This window comes from Esox lucius, chromosome 3, assembly GCF_011004845.1.
Source record: "Esox lucius isolate fEsoLuc1 chromosome 3, fEsoLuc1.pri, whole genome shotgun sequence".
In the NCBI taxonomy this organism is placed as follows: Eukaryota; Metazoa; Chordata; class Actinopteri; order Esociformes; family Esocidae; genus Esox; species Esox lucius.
In genome coordinates this window covers 4745035-4762760 of record NC_047571.1, presented here as the reverse complement: position 1 = coordinate 4762760, position 17726 = coordinate 4745035, and the positions used below count along the sequence as shown (strand labels likewise).

The 17726-nt window shown below is 42.5% G+C and overlaps 1 protein-coding gene across 2 annotated transcripts in view; it reads right to left on the bottom strand.

Annotated features, from left to right (window-relative positions):
- The window catches only part of LOC105018053 (glypican-5), a 179959-nt gene that overhangs the window by 25370 nt on the left and 136863 nt on the right, over nt 1-17726 (bottom strand). The gene's annotated exons all lie outside the window — the stretch shown is intronic.

The following is a 17726-nucleotide window of genomic DNA, read 5'->3' as shown; positions in this document are numbered from 1 at the left end:
CAGTCACATACAGTACACGCGTGAGTGCGTGTGTTTTTGTATTTCATTTCATTTGTCAGGATCTCATTTTCAGCCAGTGCAATGTGTCCATCCCATTGTGTGGCTTGAGGTATCATCTGTCATTACATCTAAACACATAGGAAGTGGCTGAACTGCTGTGTGGTCACACTGCTAAAAGGGCTAATTAGACCTATTAGCCAGCAGTAGCAAATAAGGCAAACCTATTTATCAGGAACGGAAATGCAGATGCTTTTCCTTCCTCTGTTTGTATGTGTGTCTGTACAGCTTAAAATACCTACTTCTCAATGTCTATATCCTGCCCCAAGCTAAAAACAATCTGCCGTAACGTCTGTCTTTCCAAAGCGAATGTGGAATAGAAAAGGAGAGCTTTTTTTTTCTATTGTTCTTTCTATGGAACACTTCAAGGACAGCCTATCCTAGACAAGCAATATTTCTGCGACAACAACACAGATACATTTTTCAATTGAAATGTAGACTCCAGTTCTCAAATACTTTGGGGAGGCGAGAGTTGGAATGTAGGCAATATGAACTATGATTGCCTTGGACGATGAAAGCAGTGCCATTACTTGTTTGTCTGGCGGTAGGGTTGCTATGGCTACAGACTGTGTGGAAGAAGTCATAAAAACAAATGGATAAGGCAGTATAAGTAAGACTTTTGTATGTCTCTGCGGAAAAGGAAAAGCACAAATGTCACTTCCCACAGTCAGGGAGGAGGTTCTGCTTAAGGAGAATTGATGCATGCAGTCTTGAAAATGTGTTTGTCCTGTTTTAGCAAATGCTATCAGGAATAGTGTCAGAATGCAATGTGTACTGTAGCAGCCTCAGGATTAACCCAGATCTTTCTGTTACCGATAGGTTCTTCTCTGTTTGTCCGAGTGTAGATAATTAACATTTTTCCATGCCAACCTTAACTCCAGATCATAGCAAATGTTGGCTGGTTTCAATAAATACACTGCTCAAAAAAATTAAGGGAATGCGTAATCATCACATTAGTGATGATTAAACTTCAGGGATGACAATTAAACTTCAGGGATATCAATCTGTCCAGTTCGGAAGCATAAGCAATTGTGAATCAATGTCACCAGTTTTGGTGCAAATGAAATTACCAACAGGTGCACTGGAGAAGCAACAGTAAGACAACCCCCAAAAGGGAATGGTTTTGCAGGTGGTGGCCACAGACAATTTCTTTCTCCGTATCCTATCCTTCCTGACTGATTCTTCTGTAGTTTAGCGTTTTGCTAGAGTACCTGCAGCCCATTCAGGTTGCACAGGCAGTCCAGCTCCAGGTTTGCTGTGTCTCCCAGTACAGTCTCACGAGCATAGAGGAGATAACAGGAGACGAGACGTTACATGAGGAGAGTTGGACAGGGCCATAGAAGGGCATCAACCCAGCAGCAGGACTGGTATCTGCTTAGTGCGAGGAGGAACAGGAGGAGCACTACCAGGGCTACTGGTGTGCATGTTTCTGACCAAACTGTCAGAAACAAACTGACTCTATGAGGCTGGCATGAGGGCTCAACGTCCTCTAGTGGGACCTGTGCTCACAGCCCAGTACTGTGCAGCTCAATTGGCATTCACCAGAGGACACCAGAATTGCCAGGTCCCCCATTGGCCCCCCGGTCTCCTCACAGATAAGAGCAGGATCACACTGAGCACATGACTAAAAGTGTCTGAAGATGCTGTGGTGAACTACCTGTATCATCCACCATGACCGGTTTGGCAGTGGGTCAGTGATGGTCTGGAAAGACATATCCTTTACTGTACAACCCACAGTAAATATTTTGATCTTTAATATATTTTGTTCATCAAGTCCCGGTGTGTGATTTAAGTGTATATTTTAAAACTTGATTTTTTGAGCAGTGTATATGTATAAAAACATGAACACAACATAGCCAGGTTTGTACATGACCGCAAGACACTAAAGTGGGTGGTAAAATTGGCCCAGTCACCAGAACCACCTTTATTCGCAAATACATTTACACATATCGAGAATATCACTTTGTAATGGTGATGCTAGTGGTGGACAGAATACACAAAATCTACACAAAGTTGACAGTTACATACAATGTGTGATGAGCATGTGAGATAACAGGAGGTGAATGGTGAGTACAACATTTAGTACAGTCTGAGTGCTGCATAGTTCAGCTATTTTACTTAACAGTTTGTAGGTGGTTTGATACTGTGAGCGTGGTCCTGTTAGTCTACACAGGACAGGTGGGTGGTTGCTTAGGGCTACAACACAGGGAAAGAAACTTTTCAGGTTGTAGGATATCTTTTAGCAATACTGACCTGCCCTCCGCCTGCCGATAGTGAAGCTACCTCTGCAGCTGGCAGACATAAAACGAGACACTGATGGAGGAGGTGAGGGTGGACTCTATGATGGATGTAGTTTAAGCTGGGTTAGAATTGACTGGGAAATACTGTAAATACTTGAAAGATGCAGGCCTTTTAATTGTCCCTACAATTTCTAAACAAACAGCCAGAAGCAGGGCCTTCTCTCATAGAGCTCCACTACTGTGGAATGATCTGCCAATCAAGGTTAGAAATGCAAACTCAGTGCAAACTTTCAAGTGTCTACTAAAAACGAATATCTACAGCATGGTCTATGATTAAGTGCAGTCTGGCCCAGGGGCGTGAAGGTGACCAGAAGGCTTGATACTGTCCACCCTAGCTGTCTTGCCAGGTGGGCTCTCAACGCCACTAGGATTCTCTCCCTCCAATGCCATTTGGGGGCGGAGTCACTGGCTTGTTGTTGTCTCTCTGTTGTGCACTTGTGCAATTGGGTTGAACTCTGCTGGCAATACACCACCCTCATTCAGGGTGGTTGCGGTTGGTGGGGGTCCCTTTGGTTGATGCTTGGCAATATGGGTGGATTGATTTCCTGCTTGTTGGGCCCTGTCCGGGGTCTCCCCCAGATAGGGCCACAGTATCACTGGACCCCCCATTCTCAGCCCCAAGTTCTTACGCTGCTATATTATTGTGCTGGGGAAATGGGGTCAGATCTCCTTCTCCACTATAAATCCTTGTAGATCTAAGGAATGCATTTTCTAAATTTTCCTTGTCTCCTGCCGTTTCAAACTTCCTGTCTCCTGCCGGCCCACACCTGAGGAGTACCAGGCTTGAAAGACCCGTTGCTGTCCCTGTCCAAAGTCCTCCTGGTTGTGTTGCAGATTATTTCAAATGCAACTGTGCGGACACCTCCCCCTCCCCTGTGTTGTCCCTGTCCTTGTCCATCAGGTCATGCTTCCGATCTGGACTAGGTTTAAATAGACTCTGGACTCAACCCACATGCATTTATTAATTATTAAAATGTGTACTCTTAAAATGTTCACCAGGCACAGCCAAAAGAGGACTGGTCACCCCTCAGAGCCTGGTTCCTCTCTAGGTTTCTTCCTAAATTTCGACCTTCTTAAGGAGTTTTTCCTAGCCATTGAAATTCAACACTACTGTTGTTTGCTCCTTGGGGTTTAAGGCCGGGTGTTTTGTAAAATAACTTAGTGACAACTGGTGATGTAAAAAGGGCTTTATAAATACATTTGATTGATTGATTGCTCTCACCACTGTACTTTATTCAAGTTTTGTGTGGATGTCACAGACAGGGAGACAGACAGCTGACCAGATGTATACATCTGAAGCAGCAGGTCATAATTTCCTATTTTCACCTGGGGAGGAAGCCCAGGGCCTGGGCGGTGAAAGCCTATGGAGTGAAATGGAAGTGAGACAACATTTTACCTGTTTTCGCCTCTCTGATCTCATTCTTAATACAGTTTTCCTATCCCGAAAGTACAATATGTCAAGCAATATGTCAAGAACAGAGCGGACTATACCTTTTTTAACACCATGGTGTTTGTGTGTGTGTGGTGTGTGTGTGTGTGTGTGTTTCTCTCTCTCTGCTATACTCTGTGTGTATGATGTGGTGGTGGAGTGAAGGACAGACATATCCTCATGTCCCATCGTGCTCACACAGCGGAAAAAACCAGAGGTTAGGTCATGCCAGACACAGGGGCAGAAACTACAAAGAACTGCGTGTGTGTGCAAGTGTGTGGGTGTGTTGTAGAAAACTCCAGATGAATAAACTATGAATAAACTGTTCTAAGTTATTCACAGAATGCACTACATTCTTTTTAGCTTCCTAAAAAGAATGTAGCTTGCACTTCCCTGTAGCAAGCAACCAAACTAAGAACCCCCTATGGCGCTAACACCTATCCTTATCTATCAAACATCCATTATACTTCGGGTCTACGCCCAGATGATACATCACAGATTTGGGATAATTTCCTGCATCACCGCTTCCGTCACACAGTTTGTGGACTATGATGGATTATTGTCAGTGGAATGTGGAAGAAGGCAGAACACGGGCTCTGGTTCTGGCGTGAATCCAGGGACGGAGCACTGTTGCTCGTCTGGAAAGATGGAGGGCGAGAGGAGTAGCTAATTCCGACTGGTATGGAGCTATCCTCTGTCTCTTCATTGAAGAACTGAAACACATGGGAGGAAAGAGGTGAAAGCAGGGTGACTCACTGACAAGCTATGAGATCCAAGGCCTTTCTTCCCCCTCATAAGTGCCCGAGCTCTGGTCTAGATCTGTCTCTGCAAGCAAGGGACAAACTTCAGACACAAATACTTCAGACGAACCAACTAGAGACTTCAGAGAAGTTTAAGAGATCCAAGTTGAATGGAGTTTCTCTGTTCTTCACTATGGTAAGAGAGGCCGGCAGGCATGTGCGGTGGGAACTTCTCTTGAAAGCCTAAAAGGGCCCGAAGGTGCTTGGCAGCTGGTTCCCCTGGCAGAGGGAGCACATTCCTGACGCATGCGCAGGATATGACGGACCTGCTTCAGCATTACCGGGATTACAGAGGATTTTATTGGATATTCACTGAGAACGGGTCTATACTGCCGCCCAATCACACACCTGTCTTTCATTTAAAGACTCATCTCCCTTTCTAGTCAGAAGCGAGTGAGGAATAAGCAAAAGCGGGGGGGTTCACGTGGATGGAAGGGCGAGGGTGAATGAGCGGGAGGGACGAGGATATGTTCCCCCCAACGTTTGGAGCAGGTAAAACGGAATGACAGGAAACTGCTGACGTGACATACAGGCAGGATTAAAGGGAGAAATACAGGCTGCACAAAAACAAGTGTCTGAGTTTATAGACAGATAGTAGTTTGAAGTAGTTTGAACTTATTATTGGACAATAGGAAGGAAAGCTCCGCTTTATAGTCCAGTATATAACTTGATAGTGATAAAACACTCACTGGTAGCCATCATAGACTGTAAAATATATGGGCAAAGCCATGAATGACATCAACTCTTTATTTACTATGCTAAGTCTCAGTGGCCTATTTGAAGATCAAAGTCTCATTGTAGCATGTGGACATTTTACCACAACACAAGGAAAGAGGAGTTGAAGATAATTGATTTAATTTGAAGCTAAGTGATTTCACATGCCAAACAAGTAAACAATTGTAAAAAAATACTACCACAAATAAGTTTTAAAATGAATATTAGATTTAAGTATCTGAATTACTCCTGACTATAATTCGGGGTTCTTATTTTGGCAAATAATGCCCTAAAGAAATAAAATTAAGGCCAAGAGCAGTAAAAAATTTTTTTCCCCTTTTCTTTCCTTTTTTTAAAACTTGAAATACAAAATTCTGAAACGTAGAACATTTTAATAACTTTTGTGTTTAAGAACAGTTTGCGAAGGCCTGTTCAGTTAAGCGGGAACTTTGACACAAAGATGCCAATGCACTTTAAATAAACATAGCCACGCATTAGCTAAAATTCCTCAACATACTGTGGATATTAAGTCTACGCACCCCTGTTAAAATGCCGGTTCTTGTGATGTAAAAGAATGAGACAAAGATAAATCATGTCAAAACCTTTTCCACCTTAAATGTTACCTATAAAGTGAACAATACATTTGAAAAACAAACTGAAATCTTTGAGGGGGAAATATTTTAAAAACTTTAACTCACAATAACCTGGTTGCATAAGTGTGCACACCCTAAAACTAATACTTTGTTGAAGCACCTTTTGATTTTATTACAGCACTCAGTGTTTTTGGGTAGGAGTCTATTAGCATTGCACATCATGACGTGGCAATATTTGCCTACTCTTCTTTGCAAAAGCGCTCCAAACCTGTCAGATTGCAAGGACATCTCCTGTGCACAGCCCCCTTCAGATCACCCCACATATGTTCAATTGGATTCAGGTCTGGGCTCTGGCTGGGCTATTCCAAAACGTAAATCTTCTGGTGAAGCCATGCTTTTGTGGATTTGGATGTGTGCTTTAAATCGTTGTCGGGCTGAAAGGTGAACTTCCTCATATCTTCAACTTTCTAACGGACGCCTGAAGGTTTTGTGCCAAAATTGCCTGGTATTTGGAACTGTTCATAATTCCCTCTACCCAAAAGCATGATGCTGCCACCACCATGCTTCACTTTGGGTATGGTGTTCTTTAGGGGATGTGCAGTGTTGTTTTTGCACCAAACATACCTTGTGGAATTATGTACAAAAAGTTAAACCTTTACACATTTTCCCACGTGATTTTGGGAGACTTTGTTTGTTTTTGCAAACTTCAGCCTGGCTTGGATGTTTTCTTTGTAAGAAAAGGTTTCCGTCTTGCCACCATACCCCATAGCCCATTCATATGAAGAATATGGGAGATTGTTGTCACATGTAGTACACAGCCAGTACTTGCCAGAAATTCCTGCTGTTCCTTTGCTGTAGGCCTCCCTGACCAGTTTCTTCTAGTCTATTAATCAATTCTGGAGGGACGTCCAGTTCTTGATAATGTCACTGTTGTGGCATATTTTCTCCACTTGATGATGACTGTCTTCACTGTGTTCCATGGTATATCTAATGCTTTAGAAATTATTTTGTACCCTTCTCCTGACTGATATCTTTCAACAATGAGATCCTTCTGATGCTTTGGAATCTCTCTGCGGATCAGGAACTAGACAGCTGAACTTAATTTGTGATTAATCAGAGTCACTTTATATTATGGCAGTTGTGTAATGACTTTGATTTAACATGAGTTAGAATGTGATTGGTTAATTCTGAACACAGCCACATCCCCAGTTAAAAGAGGGTGTGCACACTTATGCATCCAGGTTATTGTAAGGTTTTTATTTTTCATTTTTCCCCCAGTTTGTTTTTGAATTGAATTGTTCAAATTATAAGTCACATTAAAAGGAAAAATTTCTGACATGATTTACCTTTGTCTCATTCTTTTACATCACAAAAACCAGGCATATTAACAGGGGTGCGTATACTTTTTATATCCACTGTAACTTACAAAAAAACATTGTACACTGCTTGTATGTGCCCATTACTAATTACGCAAGAATAGGAAATCATTAATTGTCATAAGATGAAATTAGGTGAATAATAGTGTAAATAAAGACATTATCATCATATAACCGTTTCTGATAGTAAGTTAAGTGTGCCTGTACCTTTTTCACTGGTACTCAGAAAAAGAATCCCACTTTTGATGGTCGCTCATTAATAATTCAGTTTACATTTTATCTGTATGACATTTTATCTGTAGTAGTTTAAGTATCATTTTAACCAGTCAAAATCAGAAATAAGCTACATAATTAATAAGCATCTGGTTGTTTCTGGGCAGCTTTGGGCAAAAGTCCTTGTTGTCTATCACATGCACATTCTGTCATGTGCATTGAGAACTCACGCTGTTAATGCCGTTAGAGATATTTCAAACGTACCTATGAAAGGTTAAGGTGCGAGGATAGGGCTGAGAATATAATGTGCCGGTGAAGAGTGGTGATGGGAAATGGAGGCCAGAGGTTGGACTGGTAAGGTGAGACGAAGAGGGATAAGGGCAGCCGGGGTTAAGGCTGCCTTGGTTCACTGACCATAGCCACAGGTCTCACTGAAGGGTTCAGCTCTCAGCTCTGGAACCATGTGTTTCTGCATCTTGGCCTGGTCAGCAGATGTCTGGTCCCTGGGTGCAGGATGGAGGATATTACAGCGGGACTGTCATTTCCCCTTGGTTCCCTTGGCCCTTTCATCCAGGGCTCAGCGGAGCTCCAAGAGTCAGGGCAAGGAAGGGCAGTGTGGCGATGGAGGGATCATTGAGGTAACGTGGGGGCTTGACAGTGGGATCGGAGAGGCTTTCGTAAGGGCTTTGGTTGGGCTGGCCTCGGTTGCACAGGATTTGACATGAGATTGCCCTGAGAAAGGAGTCTGCAGTGAGAAAGAAAAAAGGTAATCCCACATAAAGTGTTTCGTAAAGTCGAGTTTCGGGGGTCAGTCAAACCTTTTCGTAAGTATTTCCTGAACAGTATTGTGTTATATTCTTCAACTGGAGGTTTTGTGTGCATTCACCTGGAGGGGATTGTAACACCGTCTTCCTGACCCTGTCGAACTCACGTAGACTCACTCGAACAACCGCCGCTCTAACAAATAGACTGACATATAATTTGTAACTGCAGTTCTGCATTCACCCTTAGCAAAAAAGTCAAAATAGGTCACATTTGAACTGAAAACAGGCTGTACCCATACACCAGCCATACAGTACCATAACCTCATACACTCACTCTAGGCCTGAGTCTTTTCTGGTTGGCATGGTTCACCCCAGAGGAGTTTATGAGTCTGTTAGAGAGTATTAACGTTAAGAGGTCCCTGGACAGAACAGGAGGCCATTAGGCCAGGAGATGGTTTTCATTAGATATAATTTCCTCCATGAGCGGCTCCTTCCAACAGAAGCTGGATGAGCTGGAGAGCGAATTTCAATTGGTACTGTATTCCCTAAATACTGCACAACCATAGGTCTATGACTAGTGCCCTACAGGGAATAAACATTTTTGGGGACACATTCATGGTCTAATTAGTACATGTCTGGGATGCTAGACGATATGAAAGCAATTTCTTATATATATACAGTATATATATACACACACATATAGTATATCAACCTCACCTCAGTTTTGTAGTTTCTAAGTTATTTGTTTCTCCTCTTGTTGTTGCTCCCTGTACACACAATCTGTCACCTGTCCCATAAGCATAGAGTTCCTTTCTCCATGCTATAGGTTCACTACAAATTCCCATGATGTTCGTTTAGGTCAAATACAATTAAACGATTGTTGCAAGTACAAGATTGATGCTGCTTGTCACTTTGCTTTACAAGTATATAGAAGGATATCCAGTCGGCGTCAAAGGCAGGGATGCACTCATCTTGGTAGGAAAGACATTAGGGATCAGTGCAGCCAGCCTGTAAATAATGATAGTTGTTGTTCTACTAAAATAAAGCCAACCGACTAAACAGAGTCCCGTTGCTCTAATGCGAGACATAATATAGCTAGTTTGGAATAGGCCCCATACAACCACGACCGTTGTCAATAAAAACAGACTTAAATAAATAACTCATTCCTAATTTTGTTGAGACGACGTGACACCTTGCCAGTCATTTATAACTGAAAGAGTTGGTTATGTTTTGGGGAGAGATCATTGTTTGCATTCATTAGCCATTTGGCTTTTTCCTGACCAGCTGTCTCAGGGCTTGAGAAAGTGGATCTGCTGTATAGCACTCGGTTAATGACGCTGACTTATACAATAAGGGAAAGTGTAACCACTATGTAAACAAATCATTTATCTATATATATTGTTTAGTATACTTTGAAGGTTTTTAAATGGTTAGTGAATTTGGCTCCTTTTCCATTACATAAAAAATACATTATAAAATAAACAAGTGTCGTAAAGTAATATTTGAGTATTGAAGTAAATAACCTTATCTTTATTAACATGCGATGACGCAAACTGCATTCTATGATATTTTTGGTCATCAATCCTTTAACTGAGTGTCAGTGCAAGCTGATCCCATTACTTAACGTAAGTTTATCAGTCCCAATCCTGCTTTGATTATTCATATCATGAAAACTTTAACTGGCCCCTCACTTGCTGCAGTCAGATTTTACATCACTACTTATATCAGTCACTATCGGTTAGCATGCTAGCTTGGTGGTGTTACAGCCTCCATGATGCGTGTACTTTAGGGCTGCAACCAACACTATTTTGATAATTCATTATTCTGTCAAATATTATTGTGATTAATCGGTTAAACGGATAAGAAAATCTATTCCAATATTCAATATAATAACTTTATTTTATATTAATATGGGTGTTTTGGCTTGTTTGTATTAATAAAACAAATACATGTGCAGAAAATAGTGTTTATGAAATGCGTAGCAACAGATGCTTTTTACAATGCTGTTTTACTCTAACTGTAGTTAAGTATGAAAAGATGCTACTCTAAACTGATAAAGAATTAATAATATAGAAAACCATATAAAACAGTATGCTAAAACACCCACAGTAGGCTATGCTTTAATATACTGGAATTGGCTGAAAATTGCAATAAGGAGAAATAATTATTCTAAACACTCACGGTATGATGTCAAACAATTGCGAGCTCTATGAAAATCAGAAACTTGTTTTAGAGAAGGTTACCCTGCTAAGCACCACGTCCTAATTGCAAGATTCTGTAGAAAATTCACTGTTAGATTTTTGCAAGACCGCGTACGTGTAGCCAGCCAAGAAGAGCAAATGTCTCTTACTGAGTGAGTGCCTGACTGGCTACTCATTGCTAAATAGCATAGTGGTTAGAGACGCGGACTGCCATGTAGGCGACAGGCATTCAATCATCGCCACAAACAAAACAACTTTGGTTCAGGATAGACTAAAACCTCATGGGCTACAGGCTTCAGTAGCTACGTTAAAGTAAGACTAAGGTAAAACTGTGGTACAAGGAACATATTGTTCTCGAATTCGATTTACATAGCCTAGTGATTGGCTGTTCAACTGTCATTGTTTTCTAAATAAATAAACCATGGAGTGATAGGAGTCATTGTTTTCATTATGTGTATTGTATAGTTAGACTAAAACTTCACTGGCTAAAAGCTTCAGTAGCGAGATTATAGTAAGCCTAAAGTAAAACTGTTTATGGTTATATTGCGATTGACGAATTGCACTAACAACACACATACTGCTCTCGATTTCAATTGATTTTGATTTGACATAGCGTAGTTCACATAACTTAGTGGTTAGCTATACAACACATTTTTTTTTACGAACCAGCCATGGGGTAATTGGATTTTTTCATTATAGGACCTGTATAGCTATTATCTAGCCATCTACAGTAATCTCTTTATAATTTCACGGGCTGAATGTACAGTAGTGTAGCAACCCTGTTATACCTGTTGTTGATTTGGAAGTTAATTAATGTAGGGAACCAGTTTTGAGATCCTTGGAGTTCAAACTAATTGAAATAAATAGAGATATGGTGCAGAAGTAAACAGACACCATATCAACACATGAATCATGTGCAACAACACTCGCTGTTTAGATAGCGTAGTGTTTAAAGACAGTCTGACACATAGGACAATGCAGATCAAATCCAGCCAGGGCAACAACATTCATCCCTTCTAATCGCGGGCCAGCAGAACTAGGTTTGCCTGGTTCCTTGTTTAATGAACCAGTGTGCATTGGGGAAAAACCCTGATCAACAAAATTCCCGCAAACGAGCATGTTGGGGAACACAGTCATGACGGCCGGTGTTTGGATGGGACTGTTTTACCGTCCACAAAAAATATTACTCGGTTACATCATCACTGACATGATCTAACAGCACAGAGTATTCATTTGAATGTAGGTAAAGGGAATGTCACTCTGGAGCTCCTCTTCGCCGCTTCACCAGCTCAGGCTGCCCTTTGTGGGGTAGGAGGATGAGCTACACCCATGGGATTTCTGGAGCTTCTCCCTGCGCGCTAAGGCATAACATATTGCCTGTGATCCAAATGGCAACCTGTTCCCTAAAAACTCTACCACTTCCATCAAAGGGAACCAATGTTATTTTAGAGGCTGGCAGAGACCGGCATTCTTGCTGTAACTGGGCACTGGGCAAATAAAGCCGGGACATTCCTGGGTTATTGAGGAGCAGGAGAACAGTGGAAGGATAACAATGGGATTCTGCTGCTCGTCTCCCAATCCCCACTGGAATGTACGGTGGGGAAATGATGAACTGACGAAAGGGAGAAGCGGGAGGAGGGAGGGCAGAAGGGGGGACAGAGAGGTGTGCTGGCTTTCGGTGGCATACAGATACAGACATGCAAATTCGAAAACGAGAGACCACTTCGCGCACAAATTCCAGGGGCTAGCGTGACTTAGCATAACTGTCTGTCAGTGTTCATTAGCTCCTTCTCTTTCAAGCGTTCCACCACACAGGCTAGCGGGACTCTGCTGTCACATATAAATCAAGCTTCTCAGAAACAAACATACTCAAAAAGTATTTCCTTGGTACTCGCAGCAAATTCATTGCTTCTTACTACATGAAATGCCACCTTATAAACGTCATTTACTCACATGAGAGTGATTTGTATTTTTAACATAGCAAAAATGACACTATCGCCACACGTTATTAGCAGGCTATTAGGAGGGGTGGAGTAGAAAGAGAGAGAGGTGTGTGTGTGTGTGTGTTTATCGACTGCAGGTCAGAGAGAATCCAGAGGGACAGAGGGCATTTTGGATACTTAATTAAAGGTCTATCTATTGAGTAACTGGTAGACGCATGCGCAAACTTGCACAATTCTGCAAATGCAAAGAAATCTATGTGCATGCAACACACACACACACACACATACACCCACACACACACACCTACAGAGCCAGCGGACAACACTCTTCACTCTGATACATAATTCATGTGCCAATTAAGCCTGGCCAGGGAACAAAGTCCTCAGCCTCAGGCTGGCAGGAGACTTGATCTCCACTGCTTGCGGGGGATCAGGAGATCAGATCTGGGACCATTTACAGTGTTGTGTGAATGACAGTTGCACTAATATGACAATTATCCATCGCCGTCCGGCCAGAGCTTTTATCCGAAACGACTTGCAGTCATGAATTCATTAATGGCGGTCCGGCCAGTTGTAAAGCTCTATGGACTGAGCAACACAGTACTGCTGTGGTATTGGACTGTGTGATGTGATCTTAGCCGGTACCGGTACAATAACATCAATCACAACATCAAAACGTTACACGCCTTTAAAACTATTGAGCCTCGTGGGACCTCGCGGTCCGTCTGTTCACTGTGCAACTGATGTTGTTCAATCGCCTCCAGCTTTAGCTTTTTCAGAACACTTCAGAAAAGCAAAGCATTGCTAGGCCTAGTGTCATCCAGTCCCACTACTAGGATCACTGAAAAGCCAATTCAGCAATCAACCTTCTGCATATGGCCTCATCGAGCCCATGACAGGCTAATAACAGTTTACTCACATGAAACGCTCTTGTTGATTCTTCGACTGACAGTCTCCCTCTCTCCATCTACCAAGGCCTTAAGAGCAGCGATTAAATAGAGTGGGTTGTTGAATCAAGACACCCTGTCAAAGAATGGCTTTCTCATGCCTTTTTTATAAAGAAAGGTGTGTGTCTCTGTGTTAGCTTTAGTCACACAGATCCTTCTCCCTATGGGCTGCCATGTTCCAGGGCAGGTTAGCACTTCCCATGATATTTCTGTAGATTGCCCAGGTTGACAAATGGTCGAACAAATGCCACCACCGGTAAGTGTTTATTTTTGCATATGTAGTAAGCAAACAACAATTTTTTGTGAATGACATTGTGAGATACTAGAAGCAGTGTCAGGCACTTCTTTGACCCTGTATCTAAAACACACACACACACCTGTTGATATGGAAAGACACCACAGTGCGTGTGCGTGAGCTTGTTTCTAAAAGCTACAGTAAACAGTGGATGTGTTAAAACCACAGTGTGTAATTCAGCGACTTCAACCTCCACGAGGAGCTCTTCACCAAGAGAACCAGCTACCCTGCAGAGGAATCCCCTGCACGTTGACGCAAACAAGTAGGCTGGCGGGACACGTCGTCCCCTTGAGTCCATTTACTCAAAATGTCCCCTTGAAATTCTTACCCTCTCCCTCACTCCCACCGATTCCTTACCTCGGGTCCCTGCCATGTTGTTGCCCCGCTAGCGCTCATTTAGTGCCCGTTGCTAGGTGACCCAGTGAAAAGCGCAAACGGTTGGGCCACGTGGTTGCCCTTCTTTTTTCCACCGCTACCATACCCCTGGCCTTTCCAGCGGGAGACCCCTGATCTCCACTCAGATTTTTCCCACTCAGGTTGCCCGTGAACGAGGCACAAAGAATGGTGAGAGAGGGTGCTTCTCAGAAAAGGGGGAGGCGGGGGGTGAGGAGGGGGAAGGGAGAATGGGTGACAGCAACGGTCTGTTTTCTTAGAATTTGGGGGGGCGGTGGCGGAGATAGGGCCCGCAGGCTCTACTTGGTTTCCGTTGCTAGTCTTTTAGGGCGAACTGGAGACAAAGGAGAATACATAGACTGATGAGGAGTAATTGCTGTGTGAACTGGTCCATCTCTATCTTCCTTTCACGGACTGTTATCCCCTCCCTGTCCCCCTGTCTCCCTCTCCCCACCCCCTCCCTCTTTTTCTCCCTCTCTCGCCATTTCTACATCTCTCTCCCCCTCTCTCCCTGTACCACTTTCTACTTTTCGGGAGCGTCTTCTACACTGAGCAAAATTATAAACGCAACACTGTTTTTGCCCCCATTTATCATGAGCTGAACTCAAAGATCTAAGACTTTCTCTATGCACACAAAAGGGCTATTTTTCTCAAAATCTGTGTTAGTGAGCACTTGCCGAAATAATCCATCCACCTAACAGGTAGGGCATATTAAGATGCTGATTAGACAGCATGATTATTGCACAAGTGTGCCTTAGGCTGGCCACAATAAAAGGCCACTCTAAAATGTGCAGTTTTCACTGCTGGATATTGGCAGGACCTGGAACACGCTGTCGTATACTCCAATCCAGAGCATCCCAAACATGCTCAATGGGTGACATGTCCGGTGAGTATGCTGGCCATGCAAGAACTGAGATGTTTTCAGCATCGAGGATTTGTGTACAGATCCTTGCCACATGGGGCTGTGCATTATCATGCTGCAACATGAGGTGATGGTCGTGGATGAATGGCACAACAATGGGCCTCAGAATCTCGTCACAGTATCATTCAAAATGCCGTCAATAAAATGCACCTGTCCATAACACACGCCCGCCCATACCATAACCCCTCCGCCAACCTTGGGCCACTCGATCCACAACATTGACATCAGCAAACCGCTCACCCACACAACGCCATACACGCTGTCTGTCATCTGCCCTGTACAGTGAAAACTGGGACTCATCCGTGAAGAGAACACCTCTCCAAAGTGCCAGACGCCATCGAATGTGAGGATTTGCCCACTCAAGTCGGTAACGACAACGAACTGCAGTCAGGTCGAGACCCTGATGAGGACGATGAGCATACAGATGAGCTTCCCTGAGACGGTTTCTGACAGTTTGTGCAGAAATTCTTTGGTTATGCAAACCGATTGTTGCAGCAGCTGTCCGGGTGGCTGGTCTCAGACGATCTTGGAGGTGAAGATGCTGGATGTGGAGGTTCTGGGCTGGTGTGGTTACACGTGGTTTGCGGCTGTGAGGCTGATTGGACGTACTGCTGATGGGGAAGGAGAACCTTCATCTCACTTTATTTGACACATGTTTTTATTTCTACTTTAAATGTTTTCTCCTTTTCGAACTCGCAACAAACCTAGACAAATTGGTTGATCTATTTAAGAAAGTGATTATCTTCACAGAATGGCCGAATGTGAGGGTGGGCATTGCCGCACATTAACACTGGTATTCATAATGTGTCTCCAAGGGCAATAACCTACTGTATAAACCAGGGAAATAAAATTAGATCCAAGGCAATATTAGACGTTTGTCCCCAGGACGTCGAAGAATGACTTCAGTACCAGCTACTGCACTTGTTTTCTAGCAAGCTCTGGACAGGAATGGTAGATGGGTATTTCAGAGCATTGCCCATTCCACCCAAAAGCTACGCATAATTTATTTGTTTATCTCAAAACCCTAATCTCTACTAGTCATTTATGGATGATGTTTAGGGGAAATATCTAACCATGCAAGGCAGAAAGTTAGACTGTGGGACCAAGCACCAAAATGTTAACGCAATGTCAGAACATACCACATTAGAGTGAATGGAAAGAGACTGTCTGGTCTATCACTGGACTTAAATGGCATTAAGCAATGTGAAAATGGAGCTCGGGCCAAAACGCCAAGGACATATTGACAATTACATAAAGAGCTACACTTTAAAGCAAATAGGGATTGATCTGGCCAAATACCAATGCCATTACTTTACATTTGGCTGTGTATGTATTTCTGTGTGTGGCGTCTCTGTGAGGAAATATGTAGTCACTTTTGGGTTGTATTATGAGTTGTTGTTAAACCTTCTTCAACCTGTTCAGGGCCTACAAAATGCCAAATGATCAGTAGTGGGTTCTGGCCCATACGGACGTCCTGGACCTTCAAGAGGATCCAAAAGACTCCAGATTATCTTGGTTAGGACATAGGACATATCTATAGTCAAAGCAGCTTAATTTGCTTCCAAAAGTAAATTGTGGTGTGAATATTGTTATCACCACTACAAAGTTACTTCTTTAAGTGGATAGGGGACATAAACACTTCGTCAGTCAAATAGGGATGGCAATTCTCATGATCCATCTGAAGCCTGTGGTACAACACTGGGGCAATATCAAGCCAACAGCAGAGTTAATTGAAGACCAGTGGTAAAATATAAAGTTTGGGAAAGCCAATTCTCCCTCCAATTTAGACTAACAGGAAAATACAGATTACAGCTTTGAATGTATCATATAAACAAAATGCATTAAAGTTTAGCTAATTTGACTGTGTTATAAAGTGAAAGATAAAAAAATATAATAATAATGCATTTGGGATGTTCGTGCATACTCAAACCTTAAGTAACTAACAGCATTTTAAATCAATTTTGAATTTGAATCAAACAGACTGTCATGAATTACAAAATGAAACATTAGAAAATCCTAATTTAATGCTACAAAACCAACATTATCATAGGTTCTGAAAATAGATGTTTTACTGAAGATTCCATGAGTAAGGCATTGTTGGTGACCGTAGCCAGTGGGAATTCTGTTCACCCACTAAAATTCTGCATTTGTGGATGCGATTTTGTTGGCACCCACAATCATTTCTGGTGAGAAAATGTTGTCAAACACTATAATTCCACTATTATTGCAGATACAGTATATTATGGACATTTTCTTATATTACAATGTAATCATTCTCCAAAATACCCCTTTAACATCTGTAAAATACCTTTCAGCAGAACCATGCATAGACCCCATAATCAGTCTGATCACACAGCATAGCTGTTTGTAAGTGTGTGTGTGTGTTGGTGTGTGTGTGTGCATGTGTGGAATAAATGAATTAATAGTTTCAGGGTCAGGAGTCAACCCTGTAAATCACCAGTGCCCAAGAGGCAGGTCTAGTGGCCTTGTCAACACACTAGCTCATCAATATAATGTCACAGACACGTACGCACATAGAAATTCAAACTCAATACATAGCAACCATGCACCCGGCAGAAAACAGACCATCGATGTCAAGGCAGATCTGACCTCCACTCTCCCACTCCACAAATCACATCCTTTCACACTTGGGATAGTTAAGGACAGTTAGAATAGAATAAACAGAAAATCACAATGTATAATAGAGGTGGATAGGTTGGGTGAAGATGAGTCAGCTGTAGATGACTAGGCTACCAATGAGAAAATTAATCTATAAATC